General features: G+C 40.6%; 1 long non-coding RNA gene across 3 annotated transcripts in view; it reads right to left on the bottom strand.

Annotated features, from left to right (window-relative positions):
• Nucleotides 1-15,945, bottom strand: part of LOC149749964 (uncharacterized) — a 35,694-nt gene extending 19,749 nt beyond the window's left edge. Inside the window, exons 1-2 of one of the 3 annotated variants that reach the window (XR_016391928.1) lie at nt 13,977-15,945; nt 13,420-13,565 (exon numbers count right to left, since the gene is read on the bottom strand). This is a non-coding gene — a long non-coding RNA (uncharacterized LOC149749964). The remainder of the gene's footprint in view (nt 1-13,419; nt 13,566-13,976) is intronic. The other 2 variants (XR_016391929.1, XR_016391927.1) reach the window with 2 other exon arrangements.
• Nucleotides 15,946-18,740: the final 2,795 nt, after the last annotated feature.

Raw genomic sequence — 18,740 nt, 5'->3', positions numbered from 1 at the left:
CAAAAGCTGACCATAAAGTCACAAAGCTTAGGAAGCCTTTGGCATCTAGTTACAGAAGCTTAGCGCACCCAGCAGCTTAAGACCCTTGTTTAAAACAAACTAAGAAACAAACCCATAAACAAACACCAGTATTTAAGGAATCTAAACCTGAAGTTATTTAAAATCTTATCGAAACCACTATCAGGAAAAGATGACAAAAAATGCTGTATATGTTTACTGATCACTCCAGTCTCTATTAACATCTGGCAAATTATATAGCCAGTAGACAACTTTGCGTTATTTCTTAGTGATATCAATGATATTACAACACTGAGGATGGCTTAACGTGAATGGTGACGAGAAGCTAAAAGCTTCTGTACTGACACATGATTATGTAATGTTCAAGATGTGCCAAAAACATCTAATCCTGATGAATGAGTTCTGAGCAGTGAAAAGGAAAATGCATTATCTGTCCTGGGTCCTGAGATGTGCATCAGGAAACACAGTTCGTGGGTCCACGGGAGCTGTCATGGCTTCTTTGAAAGGAAAACACTTCCCAGCGAGACAAAGGTTTCCCTATCACTCGATGAAACTGAGTCAGGTGCTCTTTTGCAAGTAAATGGAGTCAAAGAGGCAGCCATATGTATAAATGTCCGATCCTTTTGACTCCATGGAAGAGGTAATTTCCACTTCCAGAACACATGCAGACTCTAAAGAAGGAAGGATTTCTTTCAACTCCAGCATGAAGTGAAATTAAAATCTGAGAATAGCCAATTTGAGGAATTGTTCCTTTAAAACACTACTCTATTTTTTTTTCTTCTAACAGATCTGGGTCACATAATACAGGGTAATAAAAGATTTTTGACTTGAGTTATATAAACAGTCTTTCGACTGTAGCTGGCAAGTAGTAATTCTGAAGAAAGACATTTATTTCTTGATATGTTGATACTATGATGAATCTTTATTGGCTGTGGGGATAAGTTCTAAGCATATTTTCATGTGCAGGGGCCCCCCCTTCTCCACGGTAGGGGTAAGTTCCAAGACTCAGTGGATGCCTGAGACTGTGGGTAGTACCAAATCCTTTATATACTATGTTTCTTTCTTACATATATACCTGTGATAAAGTTAAATTTATAAATTAGGCAAAGTAAGACATGAACAACAGTAACATAATAAAATAGAGCGAGTATAACAATACACTGTAATAAAATTATGTAAATGTGTTCCCTCTCTCTCAAAATATCTTAGTGTACAAATGTAATGCCTTTTTCCTATTTACTAAGCGCATCATGCCCTGTGGTCATAACTTTTGCAGTTTGGGATGGCATGGCAAAACTAACAGAAATTTCTCTTTCCCTTTTCACAATTTCACAGATAGAAGATTCATTCTTATGGTTGACCTCAGTGTATATTTTTCTTTCCTTATTGAGAGCTTTCATCTTTTCACTTAAAGGAAACACTTTCCAGCTTCTCTTCGGCATATCCAAATTGCCAATATTGCTACTCTTGGGCTTTGGGGCCATTATGAAGTAAGATAATATAATTAAATATGTTATCTGAATCTCATCAAAAAATCTTGTGGGTAAGTGGTGGCATCCCCAATATACAGGTCAGGGGAGCCGAGCCTTGGAAAGCCTTCATAATCCACCCACGGTCACACAGATGGCAGATGAGGGAAGGGGATTCCAATCCAGGTCTCTCTGGCTCCAAACCTATACTTCACCTATTATGCTCCAATGGGATGTGATAAATTATGGTTGAGTAAGAGCCATTAAAGTCCTAGATGCAGTTGAAACGGGCATCAGGAATGGCTGATGCATCTCAAGCTGTACCAGGTCCTGTGCTCTGCCTCTAGGACCTCACTTATTCTCTTCAACATCCCTGGGGTTCTTATTATTCTTCACATTTTATAGATTTGATGAAGATGTGCAGAGAAGTGAAAATGTTTTGCCCAAAGTTGCATAGCTGGCAGAGGCAGGATTGAAACCTCATTGAGGTCTGCTTGAGTCCTAATTTCTGAACCCATTACTTTCTTGGTTGGAAAAAGAGCCAGAGGATGTGAGAGCCAAGGGAAGAAATCACTACTGCAGATGAAAATGTAGGAAAGCACGTGTGACTGGAGTTTCAAGTCAGGCTTCACAGGAAAGCTTGTGCTGATCACCTGGCCCCAAACGCTCTCACCCTTTGTCCAACTCCCCGTTGGGAGATAAAAACAGTTCTGGACAGCCATACCACCTCCACCGTGGTTCTGGAGCTGCCAGACCAGGAGAGATGCAAGAGGGCCAGAAAAGCTGGGGCAAGGCTTCAACGATAACCAGTGACCTTCTGCCCAGAAGGAAAATGATCAGAAAACTGCTCATCCCCAAGCCTGGAAAATGCTAATAATTTGGCTAGAAATAGTTCTAAAATTGGTGGCTACCTTGACCAGTTCACTAAATGTGATCCAAACATTTTAAATGACTTGAAATCTTGGTGGCATTAGTGTACTTCATTCTGTGATCATAATGGTTTACTCTTTTTTTTTTTTTTTTTGTGGTACACGGGCCTCTCACTGCTGTGGCCTCTCCCGTTGCGGAGCACAGGCTCCGGACACGCAGGCTTAGCGGCCATGGCTCACGAGCCCAGCCGCTCCGCAGCATGTGGGATCTTCCCGGACCGGGGCACGAACCCGCGGCCCCTGCATCAGCTGGCGGACTCCCAACCACTGCGCCACCAGGGAAGCCCCATATAATGGTTTACTCTTGATACCAGACTGTTTGCAATCACCCTTGCGTACAAGGTGTTTTTCTGCCAATGTTCTTTCTCCTTCCTAATTTGGGCTTCCAACTTGCTGTACTCTGAGAAATCAGATAAACATGGTTGTTAGAACTGCATGTAAAATAGGAATCAATAAGGCCCAAGTGACTGACCAGCAGCAGGGTGGATGAAAGTAAGTTCTGACGGGGGCTCTTTGTGGCTACAGAGATTTGGGGAGGCTGGGTTATTAGCTGCACCCTAAATGATGGTTTTCCTGAGGATGTACTGAAAGAATTCATTAGGTCACCTCCTCTGACCCTCTCCTGTTCTACACGAGGAAACAGTGAATCAGAGCTAATAACAGTGGTTAATATTTATGGAGGACTTCCTATGGTCCAAACAGTATTTTACATTCTTATCTTTCACCACAGTCCTATGAACCTGAAACTATGATTATCCTCCTTTTCCAGATAAGAATACAAAGGTAAGAAGGTTAAGTAACTTGCCCAAAGTTACACAGCTATTAAGTGATTGAGAAAGGATTCAAGTCAACGCAGCTTGGCCAAGAAGAGCCCTTGAGACGATGGGGACACTTGAAGTGACTGGTCTGAGCCCAATCAGGAAATCAGCGAAGGGAAAATATTAGGATTTGGGTCTTCTGCTATCAGCGCAGGGCCCGGATACCTAAGTCCAGTGTAACTACGTGTAACTACACACACACACACACACACACACACACACACACGGTCATGCTGGCTTACAGATCTTTCCAGGGTGCTTTTTCATATCACTGCTTTCTTTTCCCTCATCCCCTCTTCATATCATCCTACGATAATTCTCAGTGAGGGTGTAGGGCTGGGATGGGGATTTGGGCTGTTTAGGACTCTGCTCTTTGGCAGAATTACCCTGAGGATAATGATTAGGGAACACTTTGGAAGAAAAAAAAAAAACTGGAGAAACCACCCTGAGTATCAGTTTCACGAGGGACCAAAATCAGCCTGTAAAAGTTTTCATCAAGCTAGTAAATTCAAATGTTTTTTAAGAAGTTCTTTCCAACCCAAAGTCAATCATCAGCTAATTAAGCTCTTCCAGTCTTTCCCAAAGGTTGATCAGAGGTCTCTCGAGGTGTCACCTTATTTCTTTGATCACATTCCCAAAACGAAAGGCAGTATTCAGGGTCGTCTTCCTCCTCTGAGATGGTCAGCGGTGTCCTATGTGTCATCAGGCTTGTTGTGCCAGGTTAAAGCTTATTTGTCAGAGTAACTGGCAGTTAACCACCATTCACATTTCTTTAGGAGCTTTTACTCATAGCTTGGAAGATCCTTATTACGTAGGATGGTTGCTACTCTTGAAGAAGATTACACTTAAGTTAGCAACTCTGCAAGGTGTCATTCTGTCGAATCAATATTTTGCATTTGCATTGTGCATATGTGTTTACTTTTCATTTAATAGTGTTAAAATTTTGCCAGGGTTTCCAGTAGAATATTTCTTTGGTCAGTTTTAGGATGTATGCAGGACTCGTGTTTGGTATTTCTGGTCTCAAATATCATTGTTTGTATTAGAAAATGTTAGCCTGATTAAGGAAACCATACCAGCTTTGGGGACAAAAAGGTCAGTGAAACATCTACTGAAATCACCTAGTGAATTAATGCATATAGTTCTTTTTTGGGGCTTATGGGCTGTCATATATTATATGTTATAGGAGGGAGATGGAAAAATTTTCTTCTGTTCTGCTGGAGTATATTGCCTTTCTTAAATGGGAACTCCCATGGCCCCAGTGATATGCTCTCTTTTGCCCATCACTTCAAAAGTTTGCAAAAAAGTGGTCGATTCAGTGTGGTTGGTAGTAGCATAGATCACGCATAGTCACAGGAGCATTAGAGAACCGGTCCTTGGTTGTTTCATTTGTGGCTCATTTACTCTTCTTTCCCCTCTTTTTCTACCTTGTTCAGGTGACATTTGCACCCAACACACGGTTCAAATGTGCATCAGGGGCTGGTTCCTTAAAAGGAAACATTGCCTTCTAGAATGCGTTTATGTTCATTTCCTTATAACTCCTATGCATGCCCCACAGACACGCATGCATGTACAGACACACAGATCCGTTCAGGCATGCCAACACACAAAGACACGGACAGAATCACATTATGCCACATACATGGACACATACAGACACAACTTATGAAGAGCTACACAGACCTATATGTATAGACAGACATATCCTCAGATAGACACATCCTCTGACAGACACTGACATACCTACAGATGGACACATATATTTGGACACATGCATATACAGACACATACAAATTTAGACAAACAAATACACAAATAAAGACAAAGACACACATGTGTATGCCCTACCTATTAATTCTATGTTGGTCACAACTACTCAGTGAAACTCATTGCTCTCAACGTTAGAAATGGTAGTAGTAGTCAGAAATCAGGATGTATGAATTAGGTCAGGTGTAACCCATTACCATTTGCATTCTCCATACCATGGTATGAGAAATACCAGCCTCTAGGATTGCTCCTGGAAGCCAGTGGCCTCTGTGATCATGGAGAGCAGAACTCCAGCTTTGTTTCAGGAGCAGCACAGAGAAACTAGGGCCAGAGCAATGGGACAAACACCTGGAGAGTGAGTGGTTGCCCTACCCCCAGCTTCTGTCTATGCAAATCTTGGAACCACATTCCTTCTCTGACGGGGGGCGGGAGGGGAGAGAGGATGAGAGGAAGAATACACAGTAAAACGTGCTCTCAACATTCTCAAAACACACGGACTTAGGTTACTGAATCGTAAATGTATTTGGATGGGCCTTATCTAATTATAGCTACATGGCTGTAACTTTCCTCTTTCAGTGAGCGTGCCTATCCGAGTTTCCACCTTTGTATCTGCTCTAACAGATCTTTCTAAAACAACTGTCACCATCACCCATAAATGCTTCCTTTGAAAGCTGATGATTGCGTCCAGGGAGTATTAGTTTATGCATTTGCTATTTCTCATCTGGAGTTCTGTTCAAGGTACCATGTCATAGCATCATGGTTCGTTTCGATGGGTGAGTGGGAACTTGGATTTCCTTTCTGAAGTGAGAGTAGACATCTAAGTGCAAGATAGATCTGATAGTAAGGAAGGCAGGGAAAATACCCAATAACAGTTATAAATAGTAGCTTCCCCTTATCCATCATCTATCCTGTATCGGCCTCTGTGCCAGGAGTTTTACACCATTATCTTAATCCTCACAACAGCCCTACAAGGCAGGGTAGCTATTTCCATGACGTGGATGAGGAAACTGGGGCTCTCCGTACTTCTTGGATATATAGCATAGTTATTCATAGGTGGCTTCAGATGTACAAAATTCGATCCATGAATTTAGATTCGCAGACTTTAATTATGGATTTTGGGAAATCACTCCTCAACTCAATCTGCCACCTCTTCCATAACTCTTTGTATTTACAGTTTTTACCTGGATCAGATTTTACAAGTGTGTTGACTGAATGGGACTTTATTAAGCAATGCTCCTGTATTGTTTTCAGTGGAACAATAGGAATTAAGAATGTAGAGCTGGAATCAAGCTGCCTGGATCCCAATTCTGACTTTGCCACTTACCTGCTGTGTGACCTTGGACAAAACAATAAACTTTTCTGTGCCTTAATGTACTGTTCTATAAAATGGGAGTAATTATAGCACCCAGCTTATGGATTTATGACAAGTCCATCTGGGCGAGATTCTCAGAACTGTGCTTGACATATAGTAAGCAAAATATTGATGTCAGTTATTACTATTTTTATTTTCAGTCACAGTTTTGGTTCCTCATTTCTTTACAAGTTACTGGAATGTCCTGCTTCCAAATGTAAATGTGAAGAAGGAAAAAAATAACATATATTTTAATACATGTCTTAAGAGATGGAATGCTAAATTGAGGACATATCTCAAGCAGCACTTTCATTATCAAAGGACTAAAGAAAAAGTGTTCATGGTCCCAGAGGGCCCCTCAGTCTCAGAGAGCCAATCAGCTGGCTTGTCTGGCGGAGCCTGGGAGAGCCGTGAAAGCCACCGGAGTGGTCAGGGCCATTTCATTGCTTTTGTTCAGTGGGATGGAGGTTGACCAACTAGTAGCCTATGGCAATAGGTTAGTCAAATTGAGACTTAACTCAGAGACCGATCATCACAACGTAACAAGAAAAATGAGCAAGGCGTTTGAGTGGCAAGTTTGTGTGGGTGGGAAGCTTGTGAAGTAACTGGTGTCCTAACGTTATTGCACTATTATTTCAGTGAAGGGAAAGAGCTCTGCGACAAGCCAAGACAGAGCTCTGAAACAATACGTGCTTATTGTTCTTTTCTCTCTCTCTCTTTCTCTCTTTTTCTTTCCTTCCTCCTTCCCGCCCTCTCCCTCACCCTCTTTCTCTCTCCATCCTTCACTGCTTTGTCCCTCCTTTTCTCTTGCTGCTGTTTTTATCATGGGAAGTCTGCTCTCCTGCATTGGTGAAGGCCGCAGAAACGACCTTGGTAACCCATGCATTGTAGGCAGCTCCAAAAGCATAGGTTTCTATCTGCTGCAGGATTAAAGAGACATTCCTGTCAGCACCGAGCTGTGAAAAACGTATGGTGGGTAAATTGTCGGAACACATTAAATCAGTGTTAGTAACAAGCGTCTAATTGTGCAGAAAGTTTGGGCTAAAGGGGCTAGACATAACAAAGGAAGTTTAAAAAAAAATGACAGGTCGAATGTAGTCTTCACTTCTTCATTAGCTTTGTTTTTGCGAATCTGCACTGACTTGTTAGAACTACCATTACGGTAATATGGGAATGGTATACAAAGAAAAACAGAGCATAATTATTCAGTGTGCTCAGAGATTTCTTAAACACCCCCGCCTTATGCTTCAGATAGAAGTCAGCAAATTCATCCCCAAACATTTTTACAGGAAAGGAGTAAATCAAACTAAACAAATTAAAAACCCAACAAAAGGAAAAATAAACACCTTTTAATGTTTGTTTCTGTTGCCACTTCCTCTATGGTGATGACCTCATCTCGAAAGCTTTTCATTGGTTAGAGAGTATTTTAAATGAATTAAGGAGAGTCAGGAGCAATAAGATGCTGGGTAAATTCTTAACATCAGAAATAATTATTGTCCCACCTCCAAAATCCTTCAGATCTTCAAATGCTCACAAGCTATGATTTATTTCTTTCCCAGCCATCTCAGGAGCCTGTGATCTCACTTTTCTCAGAATCCTGCAGGATGTACTTATCATTTTAGTTACACTTAAATTGTAGACCTTTCATGTGTCACTTTTTTTGGTGAGTCTTTCTCTAAGTCTCATTTGAAATCTCATCTGCTCATGGAGATTTTAAACACCTTGAAGGATGGATGGTACCTTATACTGATTTTTATACTCCTGGCAATCACCTACATACAATGATCAGTCCTCAATGGGTGTTTGATGCTTGAGTGATGGCACATTTAGACCTTTTTTGTGTGGGTTTGAACTCAGGATGGAGTTCCCTTTTCTGGGGGCTGCATGGTTGCCACTTACTGGACTTTTCTGTTCTCCACAAAAGGAGGACGAGATGCTGAGTCTGATTCAACCCTCCTCTCTCCTAGCGGTGTGAGATGCTGGGTCCCCCGTCTGAGTCAAACTTCTCTCGTCCTAGTGATGTGATGTCTCCGTAGACAGCACTATTTACAGTCGGAGCAATTCCCAGTTTGTTTTACTTGGGAGTCCAGGAGAAATTACGCTCTTGCCTATAAATTCTCGCTGGCTTTTACAACATTGCCTGGCTCACACCAGTGGCCTGGTCGGGGTGGGGATTGGGAAGCGTGAGCAGATGAAGACTAAGCTCCTTGGGCTCCTGGCTGACCTGCTTCCCACTCTCCTGCAGCCGAATCCGGGGAAAAGAGACAGAGGCAGACATAGCTGGAGGGTTAAACCTTATTTTCACACTGAGGCTCTCTGGAGGTCTTCAAGTATTCTTTCTGTCTAGAGGGAAAGAAAAAAGCTAGAGAGGCAACTACAGCTTCTTTTTATCTCTTTTTGGAAACAGAATTAAGATACTACCGTTGACTTCAACCTATGCACACCATCCGGACAATTTTCCAGACTCTAGCTTTTAATTTTAAAGCCAATCTTTGAGTGGGAATGTTCAATCAAACACAGAGCTAACGAATAGGCAAACAGACAAGGTTGAATTTATCACTGAGTGTTCAGGTCATCTGCTAACCGTTCCAGGTATCTGATTCCAAAGCAAACATATCATCTAGCTATTAGGATCCCCTAGAGGCATTTAAGCTAAGTGAAAGGGCAAGCAAAGATCTGTGGTACTGATTGCCACTGCAGTCAAAGTCACTAAAATTTCTGGAGGTGGAAATTTCATTTTGTTACTTTCGCATTAAATTATTCATTATGGTTTTTCACTTGTGCAGTTTTATGGAAATGACAATTATTTAATTGGATATACAGATAAAACTAATAATTATAGTCATTACTTTTCTCTCCCTGATGGCTACTGGGTCTTTCCGGGCTATCCACCAGCCTCACTGATCCTATACAACCTTTTCCAGCACCTGTGGGCATGTGCAAGTCGGCCAACTGTGCCTCAATTTCTTTCTTCGTAATAAGGTGATATGAAGTCACTGATTTATTTAATATTATTATCTTTATGGTGCAGAAAACAGAGTTTTATGATGATTAGTGGTAGTAGCAACTTATTCAGAAGAATACGCTGGGAAAAATATTTAGAATAGTAATTGCGTGATGCGATAAAAGCTTGTTTATCTCCACCTCACTACTTCAACTTTAGGTGTACTTGGTGGAGACAGGGGATGGGAATAAAGCTCCTCTATTACATTAGAGGAGCTTGTATTACACAGAGTTTGAATCAACTGGCCCAACTGAACTAACGCTTTTTTATACCCCACTTGTTCTTTTTTTAAACTAGTACATAGGCGGCCTGGATGACTTCATATTCTCTATAAAAACTCAGAGTTATTAACCATTGAGGTGTGTGGGGAAGTTGGGTGCAGTTTTCTCAATCAAAAGGTAAAACTAACGTAACTTTCATGTTACTATATTTATTGACATTTTGTGGCTTCAAAATGAATATTATTTTCAGCACAGAAGAAGAGAAAGCACTATGTTTTTGTGACTGCACGAATCCATCTTACTCAAAGTAAGTTACCAGCTTTTACCTTTAGAAGTTGTATTCTTGCATGTCTACCCGGATATCTGCACAAAGACATATTCTGCTTAGGTTCACATCTTTATGACATATTAAATTCACTGCATTGGGATGGATTCTAAGAAAATGCCAAGGAGCTCCTGGATAATTAGATACCATTAAGTGTTGAATAATTTTTCTCTTTCATTTCACATTATTGAACAATTTTTTGACTGCTACGTTTGAAAATTTTGATCCTATCTACCTCCCTAAAGCTTTTGAGATAATTTTTAAAAATATTGCTGTATGTATGTTTGAGTATATTCAAATTGGACGCCAACTACTGGTTGTCTAAACCTATACACCAGACCTCAGAAGGTTTCTAAGGAAAGGGATCACCGTGTTTTGGGGGTGCTATGGTACAGATTCCTCTCTCTATTCTTCTTGGACATTTTGTTTTTCAATATGAAATCTATTGAAATTAAGCTGGGTTTCCCAAACTTGCCCAACATAAGCATCACCTGGGAAACCTTAAAAAATGCCTATGCTTAGGAGTTTTCTTTAGAGATTTTGATTCCATAGGTCTAAGGGCAGTGCTCAGGAATATATATTTTTAACAAGCATCCTAGGCGGTTCTTAGGTTTAAGCAGGTTTGAAAGCAGTGCTACTGAGCAAAGACCAGAGTCCTTACGTCCTCAGAAATGAGATAGTCACACAGAATTTAGCTGATTAATTGAGTTAGCTTAAAATAATTTTTAAATAAAAAAATTAAACATTCTACACGTGTCATAAAATTGGGGAAAAAATTCTTTCCTTTTGATCTTTGCAAAACCATAAGTTCTTGGAAGGATATCCATTGACAGCATCAGGAACTATACAACCACACAACTTTGATTCTGCCTACAGTTACTATAGTCGAAACAGTCCCAGACTGGGTGTTAAAATGACCAAATTCCCTCAGTCATTTGCCTCGCGGTCCAGACATCTGGGCAGAAACAGGCTCAATGGTGATTTTAAATTTTACTTGATACCATTATGCTTAGTTTATCATCAAAAGCATGGACACTGGGAGATTTGTTTGCATAATTTTTAATCCCTTGTGAAAATCTAGAATTACTACGGTGAAGAATAGATATGGCTCTGCCTTCCTGGGTGACCTATACTGAGCTGCTGTTTCTCTCTCCTTAGCCCTCTATTGTGAAATCGTGGCCAAGCTTGTTTTTCCTGCCTAAGTTCACCACAGCCAAGCCCACGTGGAGAGGAGATTAAACCGACTTCCTTAAAGCACACAGAAAAAGTTTACTGGCTGTTTTCTTCTCAATTTTCACAATTTTATGAGTCTTTAATAAGCATTTTCTCAGATCTTGGCAGTATCTGCGTGTTTTAAAATCATTTTTACTAGCAACTTCCAAAACACACCCATGTTCGAAGTCTGTGCTCTCAGCCATGTTTTTGCAGGAGATATATAACCAAAGACGCAAAGAGGAGAGACAGCATTTCACTTTTTTCCTGGCTCTAAACCACAGGGAGAAAACAGGAGGCCTTGCCTGTTTCTTCCTGTTTGGGGTTATATAAGTTGTCGAAGTGATGTGGTTCCAACATGCAGGTGCTTTAATGTCATTTTGTTTCCATACAGAAAGCCTCCTCAGAAATACGGTTTATGGTAAATCTGGGAAAGTAAATTCTCCAAGTCATAAGAAGGATTGCATGACTTCAAAAAACAAAATGAAACAACAACAAACTTTTCAAAACTTTTTAGAAATGACTATGGAATTCTAGTTGCTGAGAATAAATTGGGCACTGGGATTTTTCTGTGCAGGCACATGGCAAATTAGTATAATGATATAATGATCTGTATACATCTTTTCTTTGCGTGGAGGGTGTTTAATTTACTGAAATGTAAGCTCGTGATTAAGATCTAAGACTTTTCATTAATAACTTTCTGATTCTTCAACCCACTTCTAGAAGCAATCCCTTACCTTTGGCCTGCTGGAGCTCTTGCAAAAACTAATTATCACAATTCCAAATGAGTTCCGAATATGTCATTATTTAACCCTTCTCTAAATAACATCTGCTAATCGCTTAATTGCATCATTTACTGGGCTTTTGAAAAGTTGAGTTTAAAGACCTAATAACCCCCTTTGTACCTTTTTCTCTTTGACAACACTTCAGATACATAACCGTAAGGAAATAAAGCTATTAACGCCGAATTAATAAAGAATAGACTCATATAAAGTAGCTTCTCTTTTATAAGCTTTATAAGCTTATAAAAAGCATAGACTTTCTCCCCCCTCCAATCAATATTTAAATTAATTGGTTCCTTGCTCATTAAACAATGTTTTCAATAAGAAGCCATATTTTGACAAAGGGAGGGGAAGACTCAAGTTACATAAAGATTTGCTAAATTATTTTTATCATGCAAATATATTTTCACTTTATTTTTATGTGTATGAGTTTTTAAAACAAAACTGTAGTGCTACTTTGTGACATTTAGAGTTGAATTTCTTTCTGCCCTCATGGAACTGAACTTAAAGTTGCTCCATCTGCTTTACCTTTTCTGTATAAGGTTATAAAACACATAGTCCAGCAAATGGGAGACCAAGTCACTGAAAAATACCCAATACCTAGAATGAATGAAAACGGAAAACACTTATGCTGAATAGCTTGTTAACTGAGGGAACTGATTTCCTTTATCAAGGCAAAAATAAAAATTCATATTTAGAAAAATGTATTTTCTCTGACTGCACAGATCAAAAGCAAGCAAAACATATATTTTTGGGGAATATCAAATTATGTGCCTGCATCCATATTCTTATATAAAGGTACAATATATGACAAAACAGGTTAAACAAATTTTTGAATTTTTCAGTGCTACTACCCGTGCTGTCATGTAAATTAGTATATATTTATTTACTTCGTGCTGATAATATTTTTACTTTACACATTGTAAAAACTGTTTTATATTTGCCTCAAGTTACGGCTTTCAAATGATGCAATAAAAAGTCAATCTATATTTTAGTAATTACTCTCTTTTGAACAACTTTTGGGGGAATAGTGTGAGATAAGATCATCTCATCCAAAGAAACATGAATAAAGTAAAATTTCTTACGTGAGGTTTGGTGAGACTTTTTAAAATTAAATAGGGACAGAATCCTTCTATGATGACTTTTAGATCCAGGATACCGCACTGAGATGAATTTTTCTTTTTTGTCTGTCCCTCTTTTAATTAATACTGATCATCACCATTGTTATTGAAAAATTGACATTCCTAATACGTGACCTTTTACAGAACTTTCCTTGTACATCAGGGGATCGGCCTGAGTGCTGGTGACCTGTTCTATTGCGAAGACCTCTTCATGTCAGTGTGGCCTGGACTCTGACAGTTTTTGCCTCATGACTCGTGATTCAGGTCTGACTATTCTTCAATTTCTTCTGTGGCAGAACTTTGGAACTTACCTTTTAACAGTTAACATTCAAATAAGGGCACTATTTCTTTCCATTCAATCGAATGGGGAAAAGAATGACAAAAAGGAAAATTGAATCAAGCTACCTTGTAGAAATTGGGTGATTTCACTGCAGCTGGGATTGACTTTCATAGGATCCTTCTAAGCTCTTCATTGCACGGTGAGGGGAAGGATTTTAGCTGCAAAGCAGTTATTTCTCCCAACATCGTGGGATCTAATAGTTTAATGCATCCTAAGAGAAAGACAACGATAAAGATATAATTTGGCATCATTGTAGCCAACTTTACTACCCTTCCTAGTAGTAAACCTATTTATATTTTTCAGTATCTTTGAAACTCAGGTCCAGTCTGTGAGAGTCAATTCCTCAGGCAGATCTTTAGAATAAGCGATCATTTCCCAAGGCAAAAGGGTCGGACTTGGAGAACTAATTAACCTGTAGTCATAAGCCTGACGGAATGAATCCGAAATGCGAACCACGTCGTAGACAAGGACACAAAATGGAAAGTGTCACCGAGACCAATCTGGTAGCAGTGATTCAACGCATACATATCCACTCATCGCCCCGGACCAAAACACACCGAACCCTCCCAAAAATTCACTCTCAAGGCATGCACATGAAAACAAAGAGAAACCCAAGACTCACAGTTCATTTGAATTCACAAGGGAACATTTTCGGGATGAATGTTGCTTTGACGTTGCCTTATTGATGCAGAGGGAAGCCAAACCTGTTTTTAATTGCAAAGCCAAATGGTTTATGCATGGGCTCTGCCATGCTTGTGAGAACATGTCGCTTTTATAGCCCCCTCCCCCCTCCACGAGCACGAGACGAGGCTTGCCGGCCCTGTGTTTGAGCAGGGTCACATTGAAAAGGAGAAGCCTTCAGGTGTTTTTCAAGGAGTTGGGGGGGGGGGAATGTCAATCTGTCAGAGATGTCACTATAAGTGGATGTATCTGCTTATCTGTTACCACTTGCTAATTATGGATTTGGGTGATAATTGTCATAAATCTTGCCACAAAATGTGCCATAAAATGCATTTTCCGGGAGTAGAGGGTGATATGGGGAGAGGAATGGAGGTAGACTCTAAGTTCTTGGGATCAAGAGATCACAAAGCCTGGGCTGTAGAACTGTTTCATATTCCAGTGAATACACATATTGTTGCATGTGTCAGGTCGCTCCAGGCAACATAGCTGGCATTCCATTATAGGAATGGTGAGTGTACACAGAACAGAGCCTGTCAAGAAGTTTCTCTTCATATGGCCAAAAAAGGTCTTCAGGAATACTCTGTCCTTCTTAGAGCTGTCCTGGAGAGGGCTAAGAAAGAAAACCAAATAAATAAATGATAAAATAAGGAGCAGACCAATCACAACGAAGTGAGATCTTGGAAAACATTCTGAGATGAGTCTTAAATATTTGTTGTTCCAGAGATGACTTATAGATAAGGAAGACAAAAGCCTGAAAAGAAGGCCCACGGTTCGTGAAGAAAAATTGATGCTCTTCTGCAAAGAGTTGGCAATAAAAGAAAGTGTAACCTAAAAATAGCATCCAGTTCTTGAAGGTATTGCCACCACCAGCTGCTGACTCATTAACGGTCACTGTCACCTTATCTCTTCCCAATCTCTGCTCCTTCTTCTCTCATCAGCTCTCATGAACACACACACACACACACACACACACAGCTTAAAATATTAATTTCACACAGTTTGCAACATGAATCCAAAGGCTGAGTGAAGCCCATCCTCCCCTTAGAGGAGGAAAGAACTGTAAATTGGTACCTTGGGCTGATATTCTATGAAAGACTGAGTTTTCTTAAGGGCAGGACACGGACTTATGATCCTTCTGCCTCAAAGTAGATGCTCACTAAATATTGAGGAATAAAGGATTCTTCCCCGAAATGCCTTCCTCTGAGAAGTAGAATTTTAAGAGACAATGAGTACCTGGCCATCAGGGTCTCAGGAGCGCTGCTGGACGCTGATCCTTACCACTCCTTGATGTAATCAGGCAAGCAGCTCTTGGCCTGTTAGAAGGGAAACACAGAATTTTTAAAAAATGCAATAAATAAGAAAATGCAGTGCCTACCTATAAATATCCTATGTTCAGATGCAGACCACAGATTCTAAGTAAATATATGCCAAATTCTCTATTGACTCATAGGCACATTGAGCAGTAGTCATTGGCCAAGGCTTAGGAGTGACTGGTTCGTACAGCTTCAAAGCAATAGGAGCCTGCAGCAGTCTAGGCCAGCACCCAACACAAAATGCTCTTGGGTTGCCCACCGCCTACTCTACGCACATAGATTGGCTTAACTGTGAATAAGAACACTGTCATGTGCATACTTTGCCTACGTCTTCCTCCCAGCCTTGAATGTCCACCCTTTACTTCTCATCATAGACTAGAACTACTTATTTCAGGCTCCAGCTCTTCCATGAAATCTTCTCAATAAGAGAAACAAGATGGATAGTCATAGCGCTTAGCCGCTTCAAGGAACAGCCTTCTCTGGTCTTTATGTGCTCCTAACTAGACAGTCAAAGGATGCAACACTGATTTGGAAACTAATAAACTCCTTGAAGACAGGAATAACAATACAAGTCAGTTACTCATTATGAATCTAAAAAATATTGGCTAATATTATAGAAACGCCATGCACTCTCTGTGGGGTAGTATTATCACATGTATTTAACACAAGGAGGAAACTGAGGCTCAGAAAACTTGAGTGCTTTGGCTAGAGGCATTTGCTAGAAGCCAATCTAGGAATCTGGTCTGTAGAAGTCTATACTGTCATTTATGTCTTCCATTTCCCTCTGACGTAAGTGGCATGATAGACTGAAAAGTGTCATGGGAAGGAAGAAGGGGTTTGTTGTTTGTTGCTAGGACATGTTTCTTAGGTAGAATCAAATTATTTGCCCTTGTATTTAGTTCAACAGAATAAGGAAAAGACAAGAATATAGTTCTCTCCTCTACAATTAGGGACTAAGGGAGAATAGATTTTATTATGTATGTTGGGGGAAGTGCATGCAGGTGGGTGAGCAGGTGGGCATTGGGAGGACGAGATGTAAATTAGTTTACTGATGTCGGTGATCGGCTGCCGTCTGCAAGGCCCCATGTTCAGGGTCCGGACGTGACAAGATGAATGACACCAGTACCTCGACTTCATCATCCAAGAGCTACTAATGGTCCAGTGAGGAAGGGAAAATGCAGGAACCAAGCCAACGTCGAATAAGAAGTGATGTAGTGAAGCTCACTGAGGACTCCCGGAATACAGAGGAAGGTGATTTAGTCCAGCCAAGGTGAGGGAGGTGTAGGTAATGAAGTAACAGGTATGATGGATCCAGTTGCTTCAAAGCAGTGGGAGGATAATTGGTCTTGCTTTCCCAAACACACCAGGAGTTCCCTGGGCTGAGTGTGACTCAGGACACATGGGAGTGAACTCAAACAAGAAAGGGGGGGCTTCTCTGGCGGCGCAGTGGTTGAGAGTCCGCCTGCCGATGCAGGGGACATGGGTTCATGCCCCGGTCCGGGAAGATCCCACATACCGTGGAGCGGCTCGGTCTGTGAGCCATGGCCGCTGAGCCTGCGCGTCCGTAGCCTGTGCCCCGCAACGGGAGAGGCCACAACAGTGAGAGGCCCACGTATAGCAAAAAAAAAAAAAAGAAAAGAAAAAGAAAGGGGGATGCCTCAGAAACCCTCTCGCTCTCGGGCACGTGCAAGCTGTCAACTAGGGCTGCTACTGGGCAGATCCAGTGCAAAATAAACATGAAGAGCCTCGTTCAAAAATCAGGAAAAAAGTGTCATTAAAGGCATAAAATATAAAGCTTTTTTCCTTTCTTCTACAGACTCTCTCTCTCCACTGGTCATGTTGTTATTTGCTATTTAATGTCATCCTAGGTAAAGAGAACATAAAAAATTTAAACTATTAGCATGAATTTTACCATTCATCTTTATATTGTGCAATGCCAGTTTTCAGTGCAAGTATAAGAGCATTTGACTAGTATGCACCAAATTACATAATGAATATTTCATCACTCACATATGCGTATGTAGCTTACTGTTTTTATTTTACTTTTTGACACGTACACATTCTAGCAACATAACTTGCTTACCTTGTACTCTCCTTCAGTCTCTCTGAATTCCATACATCATGGGCCACAAATTTGATACCTTTTGAGGTGACAAGGGATGGAGGAAACCTCTGCTCACATATATTCTCCATTGTCTCATTGGATGCCACTTACAAAACACCCCTTCCAAGATAAAATTATTAAGATTTCAAGACAGCGACAGCAGAGCCTGTAATCAAGCACAGGGTCCTTCAGAGCATGAGGCTGGGGTGATGGTACAGCTTTGCCAGCCCATGATCGTAGCTTTCCTGTCAACACAATTTCATCTTGGACAACAAAGCAAGGTCAAAAGATCAAATAGGAATTCTCTGCTCTTTGACTCTTAGGCTGAGAGATCAACCATCCTTTATCTTGCAAAAATCCAAACCAGGAATACACACTGATTATTCAAAAGGAAAGATAAATCATGGCCAACATTTATTAAGACGGACTTGAGCAGGAGACCAGCTAGGTGTGCACACACAGATTTGACCCTCCTGTCCATCCTCTAGGTTTTTCGCCCTGGATGGCTTGAATTTTCCTCCTTGGTAACAATAGGGTAAGGAAAGAGTGAAGGTCTGCTGTCTCTTTTTCCTGAGAACTCAGAGGACAAGATGAGGAGGACCCTGTGGTATGGGGAAGAAGGGAGATCTAGGAATATGCTACACTGCTTTCCTTTCCTCAAAACCCAACATCCTTGCATAAGCTGATCTTCCTGGGCTAGATTTCCAACCACAGGCTCTGTCCCAAGCAACTTTTGGTTCAGTTTCCTCCTGGCCAATCAGTCTCTTTAATTTCATGTTCCAGTATACTGTATACATTTTCCTGAGCTTTCAAACCCTCTGGCGCTCAAATCTCAATTGCATTATCCTTGAATATTCCACTTTTTTATAGATGTTGCCCATTCTCTTCTAATGAATTTTTTCTAGAACATTGATTTGTCCCGGTTTTATTCATCCCCGGCTTTGTATTCTGCATTTTGAAGAGGCAACAGAGTATGGTCTTACTCATAATAATACAATTAGTTAATATTTATTCAATGCTTATTATGTGCTAGGCACATTTCTAAACATTTTACATATGTCAAATCATTGACATACTCACAGGTCTGTGAGGTTGGTATTATAGCGAAAACTCTTTTAAGGGCCTTCAGTCAGGGTAAACCCTGGTTCAGCTGTACATCAGCTGGGAGACCATGGGTAACTCACCCTCTCTGTGCCTCAGTCTCTTCATCGATAAAATAGTGGCCGCCTCATAATGTTGTTCTAAATGAGATAAGACCAATCAAATGCTTAGAATGATGCTTGGCATG

Source organism: Delphinapterus leucas, chromosome 2 (genome assembly GCF_059928025.1).
Source record: "Delphinapterus leucas isolate spDelLeu-1000000601 "Yukka" chromosome 2, BTC_Dleu_Yukka2, whole genome shotgun sequence".
Lineage (NCBI taxonomy): Eukaryota > Metazoa > Chordata > Mammalia > Artiodactyla > Monodontidae > Delphinapterus > Delphinapterus leucas.
This window is presented reverse-complemented; position numbering and strand designations above follow the sequence as displayed.